Source organism: Cyprinus carpio, chromosome A5 (assembly GCF_018340385.1).
Source record: "Cyprinus carpio isolate SPL01 chromosome A5, ASM1834038v1, whole genome shotgun sequence".
Classification (NCBI taxonomy): domain Eukaryota; kingdom Metazoa; phylum Chordata; class Actinopteri; order Cypriniformes; family Cyprinidae; genus Cyprinus; species Cyprinus carpio.
In genome coordinates, this window is record NC_056576.1 from 17519296 (window position 1) to 17529541 (window position 10246).

The 10246-nt window shown below is 36.6% G+C and overlaps 1 pseudogene; it reads right to left on the reverse strand.

Annotated features, from left to right (window-relative positions):
• Positions 1 to 557: 557 nt before the first annotated feature.
• On the reverse strand, positions 558 to 9989 carry LOC109078613 (annotated as a pseudogene).
• Positions 9990 to 10246: the final 257 nt, after the last annotated feature.

Consider the following 10246-nt stretch of genomic DNA (forward strand, 5'->3'; position numbering starts at 1 on the left):
CTCCGTGGTTCTTATATATATATATATATATATATATATATATATATATATATATATATATATTAAAATCCAAAACTGTATAGTATTTAATCCCAAAAAAATGAGGGATGAAAAAATAACTCCTTATTCCTTATCGCTTGATCATCTACAGGCCCTCAGTCCTCCTTCAGTCCTTCTAACTCTTGCATTCAGACGGATATGAGAAGAGCACAGCCAGTAAATGTTTACTGAAGAAAAGGAAAAAAAAAAAAAGAAAAAAAAAAAAAAAAAAAACCTCTCCACCCCTGGTTGTAAGGTGGGGAAAACAAAACAAAAACAAAAACCTTGGAAAAACATGAATCAGTGTGGTAATTGAAATACTGACTAGTACATGTGACTGGGTGAATACAGTAATACTGTAATATGGGCTTCATTGAAATAGGGGTGGACTGACAATCAGGTGAACTTAAACACATATTCCAGCCCACTTATGATTTTAAACTAAGCACTGTTTTCATGGTGATAACCATTCAAACAAGACACATTCACTGTAGAAAAGAACAGATAACAAAAGATCCTTTCCTTTTAAACTCTTTAATGATTTTTTTTAATAAGTTTACACTGGAATGTTCTTCATCATGAATCCCTAATTCGTTATTTTACAAGATTACAAAAAATCTCTAATGTCTTTATACCATTTCCCAATCCACATTATGATTCCATGAAAACCGAACAAAAGAAGAAAGAAAAAAAAAACAATGAAAAAAGATAAACAAAAACATTTTATATGCCCTTCCCATCATCAAAATATGCAGAGACATTCAAGGCATTACTGGAAACCAAGACAGCAAGGGAGACCACTTTTCTTCAGCGGGGGCCATGTGGGGTTGAGACTAAAGTTTGGGATGATGGCTCGGCAGGTTGGGAACCACTCATAATGCTGATAGGAGACATAGAAGTCCCTCCTTGAAAACCTACTCACAATCACTGACAGTCAGGAGACAGACATGATCCTGATCCTCCACTGACGGCCTCTATCTACAAACAACACATTTCAGATGCGGAGCAGGTTGCCTTCTAGTAGTAAGAAAGTCCAAGCCTGAAGTTTTGCTTTCAATAGAAAACATGATATAAAGCAGACAGCTCTCATTTTTGAAGCAATATGTTTTTCTGATTGCAATGTTGTCATCTTGAATGAAATCAATTATCTTTAATACAAGTTAATGGCTTTAAATATTTTTCCATTTGAATTAGTTTTTCAAATTGCTGTCAAATGTCCATGATACACCAAAAACAAACTTCTGAAAATGTCCTAAAGGCTCAGTTTCCTTAAAGGTTGGCAATACAACACCAAAACAATGTAAAACAGGAGAACAGAGAGCCAGTCAAGGGTTAGACAAAGATCCAAGCACAGACATCTTAAACATGTCAGATGTTTAACAGCAGACAGAAACAGGAGATAAATATATATTTTAGACAAAACAAAGAGTCTGAATGACAAAGGAGGAGACAAAACAATAACTACGAAATGGACAAAAGGGCTACTACAAGCAAGGTACAACAATCTTATAGTGTTTAAAAAAAAGTCAGTTTGCAGCACACAGAAAATAAATCTTTAGAAAACCACAAACTGAGAGAAAAGACAAGCAACATGACTTGACCCTTACAGTGGAGGTATGAATCATCAATTCAAAAATATACTGCCATGATGGCTTCAAATGAATACATTTCCAGCAGCCCACTCCCTTTTAATACAGTCTCCATTTTAGCCCCAACCCTTGCTGACTGGTTGCTTTGTGAACCATATTGGGTACAAGTAGAGCCAATATTGCTCTGTTAAAAGTACTGCTGAAGATGATAAAGATTGCATCGTCCCTCCATTTGTGTGTCTCTCCCTTCTTTTATTTATATGAATGTTTTCAGTCCATTTAACTGCTCCTCTGTCAAGTGGGGTGGAATTTTGTTAGTGATGTTTCCTTTTACAGTATTTCGTACTTGTCGACCACAAATGACGTTTCTGTGGAGAACCGAACCGGGCTGTCCCCATCCACCTGATACACCTTAGTGACCTGGCAGGTGAGAACATGAACAAAGAAAAGAGGAAAAGGTGAGAGAATTTAAATGTTTGCTTTTGAACTGTGATTTATGATAATGAATCTAATCAATTAACTAACATCAGTAACTCTGTATCAAACAATACCTTAACCCAGGGATTCACAAACTTTGTCAACTGAACACCTTAGACAATTTATTTAATTGAAGTACCCCCCATGATTTAAAGGTAATGCTTCAATTATTTAACAATACATTCACATGTTCAAGGTTCTCTGATGTAAGTCAATGAACATGCATGCAGTTTTTTTTTTTAATTATTATTATTTCAATGTTTATGATTTAAATGATTATTAGCTTCTCATCAACTCCTGAACTCCCTGCAGTTTGGGAAACCCTGACCTAATCTATAATTAGCCTCTTTTCTTACCTGAATGTCACAGTAGCTTCCCTTGGAGACAAAGGAGACATTGACAGGGAAAAAGTCATTGGGCTGGCCAGGTATGCTGAATTCCAGGCTACCAGTCTTATTTTTCACATCAATCACAGGCAGACACCACTCCAGAACATTCCGTCTGCTGTCATGGCGATATTCTCCATCTAGATCACCAATCACAGGAGCTCCCACCCCTGACCTGTGATGAAATTGTTACAATAGAAAAATGTAAATAACAAGCCAAACAATTCCAAAATGCTTCTTTATACACAGGGAAACAAGGTGTTTTATTATGCCAGTAAAGGTGAATAATGTGTGTGAATTAGGGTCTGAACTAAATCAAATGAATCTGAACTCACGGTACAGGGATAGAGATGACTACATCATTGAGTTCCAGACATTCATCCTGTAGCTCGTACTCAATGTTTACATCACAGCCAGTGCCACTCTCAGAGGGCCAACAGTTTACTACACAAACAGAAATTAAATGAGCGTAAGTCATGTGACACTACTGAGGAGATGTAAGCTGTTAACTTTATTGATAATACTAAACCACATGTATAGAACTGACTTGTTAGTGGAATGAAAGACTCATCTGTCGTCTGTAGCCTCCACTTCAGCACACCCACGTCACTTTTCAGGGGGAAGGATTTGTCTGGGTTTTTCAGACCAATCACAGACTCTGCTGTGAAAAGTTTTTTGTCCACATTTGGATGGGTCTACAAGGAAGACGTTAGAAGGGAGTTACAAAAATAAAACATTTTCTAAAGGTTTATTTTATATATATATTTACTTTTTATTTGTTTTAGAAAAATACTTAATAGTTTTTAATAGTTTTGGTTAAGTTTAATTTAGATTTTTCATTTACTTTTGTTTTTTATCGGTTTCAGTACTTGTATTTTGGGCTACAAATTACCTATTGCAATACGCTTGATTAATAATAAAAAAAAAAAAAAAAAAAAAAAGAGGCATCATTTTCAGAATAATTCTTATAGTTAGGTTTTCTTATAATTAGCCAATACTGCTACATTTAATAAAAACAAAAAAACCAAAAACTTACCTGCAACTGCACACCTCTCTTGTCATTATTGCTGACTTTCAGCCTAATTCGCCCATTCTTTTCATCAGACACTCTGAGGGTAATCATGCCAAGCACTTCCATGTTCTGAAGGCCACCGTCACGGCCACACGTGAGAGTGATCTTTTCCTCAACTCGCATATGCACACTGAAAATTTGACAGAAATTGTTGAAAGATTTACCTAAGTGTTGTAAAATTGTGGATCTAAAATTGTGTGATTTCTGGGTTATTGCACTGACAATGCCCTATAATAAAGAAAAAAAAAAAGAGTGAGACCTATTTGATTGTCAAACTTGCAATCTAGAGGAGGGAACTGCTGTTTAAATCCCCATTTAGTTAGACTTAGAAAGTGATGATAATGTGTCAGTTTCACCATCTGTTCTGCTGAGTTCAGCGTTCAAGACGCAGCACAAATAGGCTCAGCGCTGAAACTCTACTTGACATGCTGCTCACACGTAAAGCATGAATGCTGCTACTGTTAACATGGGCACTGAAAAGAATATGTACAGCTTACATGCTGCTAATGCAAGACGTGTGAGGTCTTACTCTGAAACTTAAGCAAGTAGTAAAGATTTTAAATCCATGTCTAACTTGTATTTGCAAACCTCTCAAAGAGACATAATACTTAAAAACACAAAAATTGACTTTTATCGCATTAATGAACAGCCCTGCAAAATATTTTAACTGAATAAGACTACAGACTCCACTAATGAATATACTCAATATGATTTCTGCATTTCAAACATTGGCATATTACCTCTCTGTGTGGGTTGGAGGGGGCAGAGATTTGGATGCCTCTGATGGTCTTTTGCCTGTGCTGGGCAAGATGATATTCTCTCCCTCTGACTTTAGTTTGTCCACAAAGTCATCCACCTCCTTACCTTTGCCAAGTAGTTTAAGTGCTTTACTTGGACCACTGGACCTAAAACAAAAGGGCATTAAATTGCAGCCTGCTGCTGTTTTTATACAGATTAAGGATTGCTGTAGTCTATTACGAGTATGGCAGTACCTGACAGGTGCAGGGGTGGGTTTGGGTTTCTCGGCCTCAATTAGTGTGTCTGTGATGATGGCTGTGTTACTGCTGCTCATGCCCGAGCTGCCAAAACCACCAAAGCCCGGTCCCTTCTTTCCACGCTCACCATCACGCCGTATCTGCTGAAGCTCTTTAGCCTTCCGTCTCATCTCTGCCTTAGCCTCGCGCTCTTGAGTCTGATGAACGAATAATTGAGTGGTTTAGAGTGAAGGAAAAGTTGATTGACACTAAATTATATTGCAATTAAATCATTTATCAAGTGTCCTCTGAGAACCATTGCCAGCATGTTATTTATAAACTCCAAACACATGGCTGGGATCAGGGATGTTTAATTATGAAGTCCACACTATGGATGCACAATATTGGATTTTTGTCGATATCCCATATGCTGATATTTTTTAACTAATTTTGGCCAACTGCTGATACTGATACCAATATATTTCGTTCTGTTTGGAAACAACACCAAGTCTCTCCTGTGCAAAGATTATAAACAAATTATTTTTAATTTAGGTTATTTTTAACAAAAACCTACTTGTTAGAATTAAATAAACAACAATGAATTGCACTGAAATGTGTGCACAAAACAAGAGTGCACTGAAAGTCTTGAAAATAACTGTAAATCAATTTCTGCATTTGTCGCAACATTTGTAGATGGTCTAAAGCAAAAGAGTTGCAAAAATTCTGAAAATCTTTTAGAGCTCCTTGTAATGAAAGTTTTAATAATGTGTGTGACTAGTGACTGTTGACTCTATTGCATGATGGACGCATCATTCTGAACTTGCATTCTCAGATTAAATGAGGTGATCCAAAACAGTGAATCTTATCATCATTCAGGAAAAAGTTTGATTCAAGAATGACCACCCTGTTGACGTGTGAGCACCCTAGGCACATTGGCATATCTGCATAATTTTTTCATATCTGGCTAATGCCGATATTTCTATTTTAAGCCATTATCGGCCGTTTCCAATAACGTTCTGATAATATTGTGCATCCCTAATCCACACAGTTTTCTAGAATGTCATTATATGCTGTAGACTCTTGGGGAATTGCCCGATTCGCTAATTAGAAAAGATGCCATCATACGTTTAGCCATTGAGTGCACAATAACAGCTATTCCTACCTCTCTGACAGCACGGAACACCTTTTCCTCATGAGAGTCCATCTCTGTAAATGTCCGGATCTGGGCCAAGTTAACATTTTCTCTATAACCGAGGGCAACAATCTCATCGAAGGAATCTAAAAAAAAAAAAGATGATCAGTCAAAGCAGTGCTCAGAAATCTCACTCTCCTCCAGGGACACGACAATATTCGGGAATCAAATTATATGGATATTCGGGAATCTATTCGGGAATACATCAGTCAGCTTCCTTTCAGAACTCTGATATTAACAGAACAACCCACAATAAATTTCTGTTTTACAAAAAAAAAAAAAAAAAAAAAAAACATTTAACAGGGCAAGGACCCCTTTGGCAATAGAGACATGAAGCAAGGATTCCCTGATACAAAATGTGTCAAGCAGAGATACATATTTACTATATATCCTTCGATATTAATAGAAAGTAACCAAATTATGATTAAGAATAAATTATTTTGTGTATATTATGTTAAGACAATACATCAGAACTATGCCCATTATTGTGGTTGCACATGCATAAATAGCTGTATATTACTTTTTATTGTTAAATTGAGATTTACGCATCATAAACAACATCACAATTCATTAGTTGTTTGCAGTTGTTGTAAATTATTTTAATGGATTTGTCATAAATTTGAATTGTACTAGTCAGGTGGACATTTACATTTACCTGAAATATAGCTACAAGTTTACACATTTTAATTTTACTGTCAGATGAACAAATAAACATTACTTGAACATTAGCTTCAAGTTTATTCAAACTTAACATTTCAATTTTTCTGTGAGATTATTAGGAATCAAATCATTGAGTATCTGAGTTTTTTTTTTTAATAAAGTGCTGATGTAATGTGTAAGCAACGGCTCCACCATAACAAGAATAACAATGTACAGTGAGACATATAAGATTATTTACAAGGCATTACTTTCATAAATAATTGGAATGGAATTTAAAAATATGTTTATACAAATATTTTTCTAGGAATCTATTAGTCTGCGTTTAAATTGCATATATATTTTTGCATGCCATATTTTTGCCATGTCAATTGCTCCTTCAGAGTGAATCACACACACACACACACACATATATATTTATTATGTAGATGTCACTTCCAAAACTTTGCAACATGTAATTGGCCATCGGTCCTCTTACCAGCATGAAAAACAATACTTTTATTCAACGTATTATAGCTATATTGCCTGGAAAGTGCCAAAGACCGCTAAAAGATTAAACAAAAACCACTGTGCAAATTTAGAACCCATCCCACCCCCTGGTAGACTTGAAGGTAGAGAAAAATAATAATAATAATAATAAAAATAAAGTAGTATTAATACATAATTTTTTTTTACCTGTTTTATTTATTTAATTTAATTATTTGAACATAAATTGGCATATCCCCTGCAGTAACCCTGCGGACCCAAAGTTGAAGACCCTTGCTATATACAGTTATAAGATGAAAAATATAAAGGCACTGTGATCCCATAATGTCTGAAATATTCATTTTGCAATGAATTTCTCACGACGAAACATGAACACTGAGATGTATCTAAAATAGTGCTGGGCGGTATACCGGTTTACACCGAAAACCGGTGTATATTTTCGTTACGATGTTAATTTTTAATATACCGCCATACCGATGTATTTAATTACTCAACGTTCGGAACTTTATGCTGCGCCGCGGGACACTGTTTCAGATGGACCCTTTACAATGTTGCACTTCTAAGCAGCGACAGCGGTAAACACAGTAGTGCTCTGGTGTAACGTTATAACGCCTGTTCCACACATACTCCGTCTGCAGTGCGTATGCGTTTTTTACGCACCCATGTTAACGGATTCCAGCGTTCATACTGCACGAGGTTGCGGTCCGTCAGTGCGTTCAAGGAGCGGTGCAGCGAACGTTTACGTACCGAGTCTACTTTTGCTGTGCTGCAGGCGCTGAATTAAAGTGAAAGCGCATTGTTCGCGGGAAAAATGAACATGGATTGACACGGCTAGGTTTAAAACAAGAAAAAGTGCACTTTTAGATAAAAAAGGAAAACAATATATATATTCACTTTTATGGAGGCAGAAAAACAAAGTTCATTAAGACTGCTGGGATAGCTTGTGATAAAGATTTAAATGTAAAAGGCACGAGACTGTTTCTGTCTGCGGTGTTTTAATTTGAAATATTTTAACAAGAAAAGTAGGCTAATTATTGTGTTTAAATGTTTTGCCGTTTGCTTGAGCAGCTTATTATACAAACCTAGAAGTAAAATTGGAATATCAACCAGCAGAAAATGCATTGTACACCTGATTATGCATGAGAAAAAAAACCCGTCATAAACCGGGACACCGGCATAAATTAGAAAAAAACCGTGATATAAATTTTTGGTCAAACCGCCCAGCACTAATCTAAAACATAATTAAGTTATCCATAAAAAGTTTTTATTCCATAGTGCATGCTGTTACTATCATACCACGCGTGAGAAGAGACGCAGCGTCTCCAGGTCCTCCAGTATGTTACTGTTCTTGGTGGTGACCAGCACCATGTAGAGCTTCTCCAGAGGCTGGTAGACGTAGCGCACACTCTCAGTCTCCACAAACGTGTGCTGTTTGCCGGTGTTCATCAGTTTGGGGAAAGCAGCCAGCAGACCCTCGACTCTCGTCCGTGTCATCTCCACAAACTGCCGTGACACCAGGGCTTTACCCGCCTTGGTGCAGACTGCTGCTGCCAACAGCACCTGGAGAGGAGTTATTCAACAATCTTGAGGAGCCATTTCAAAAATGCAAAGAGGTTTTTTAACGGATGGCGGACAGCAGTGGGAGTAAAATAACAGATGCCCCCAGCCACATTTAAATCCAAAGTCTGGACCCACCTCAGCTTTTATACCATTGATGGGACAAACAAAATCGACAAAGAGTATGCGGTATGCAAGAACTGAACTGCATTATTTGCCTGTGCTTTAAAGCCTTGCTGGTTAAACATTTAATTCGCGTACTGTTCTGACATGGGCTTTTTCTGAGAAATCAAGAAATCGATGGGATGAAGAGTTTTGTGGTCTGTTTAGCAAGATATTAAATTACACAGTCTACAGGATGCATTCACCGACTGCATTTCTGAAAAGACAGCTGCTACAAAACACTACAAAGCAACGCTCTTGAGACAAGCTAGCACTCATTATAAAACACTGAGCAAAGACTTTGTATAGAATATATCAACCTTTCCATAAAACATTTGCAACTGTGCAAAATCTATCAGATAATAAAGGAAAGTATGACTCACAAAATGCAGCTTCTATCCATCTACTCTTATTTTCTGAATGAAAACCTGACTGGTTTCTTTCTTTCTGATGTTCTTTATTCTTGGGAAAATAAAATATTCCAGTTTAGACAAAATTTACAGAAAAGCTTTGAAACAATTCATCCGGTTTCAACTGATCTGATCTGACAGATGTGAGCAAGTTGCATGAATACAAATACTAGTTGTAACTTTACCAAATTAGACAAAAACGTTTGAATTGACCTGAATGGTTGTTATTTTCAGGATAAATTATTGCAGTGGGTCTAAGCATTAATTATGCCAGCAGTGAATTTAAGGCCAACACAATGTGACCACGTCAACATATGTTACAAATGACAAACGGGTTAGATATTTCGGACAAAAAGTCATTTAGACCCACTGTTATTTATCACAGACTTACATATCTGATTCGTTATCACAGACACGTTTAATGAGAAGCTGATAGACTAAGTTACAGGCCTGCTGAACAGCGAATATTTGACTCTGGTGTAGCTCACTGCTCATTCCTCATATTGACAACAAACCTTCCTTGCGAGTTTAACATCTCTAGAAGCGACATTATACACACACTTGATCACTGAGCTAATTTTCAATTTCACAATACGCTACATTTAATGTTTCTCATGATTAAATACGCATAACAAGCAATAAATCAGTCTGCGGTTAATTTCGTTAGCTAGCAGCAATCTCTCATGTAGAAACCGGAACCCGTCGTCAAAATCATTTGTTGTACATAAACGAATAAAGATGAACTCACCATTTTCAGTGTCTGATATGTTTTTTTGCGTTTTATCTTCTAAACGCCGTTTGTGTGGCTGTTTAAATGCTATGCGGAGATAAATAAAGCTGTAATTTGTGTGCAGTGCACTGCTCCGCGGCTCAATATGGCAGAAGTATAAGCCACGTCTCCAACCGGAAGCGGCTCGTCAGCGGGGTAAAAGGGCAGAGCAACATGTGGAGGATCCAACATCAGCAGCACGAGCAGCAGCACTGCCCAACCCTCACACAACACTAGAGCTTCCCTTTCAACGTGTCCATCACTACTATTCTATTCTATTCTAAATAATATATTTATTTAATAAAAACTTTATCAATAATAAGTAAATTATAAATTAATTAATATATTAATTTAATACATAAATACAGACATACAACAATGAAGTAAAACAGTATAAACCTATACACAACTAACCTACTGACAGATTTTGACTATAAATATACTATACATAAAAGTTTACCTATACATAAGCTAAA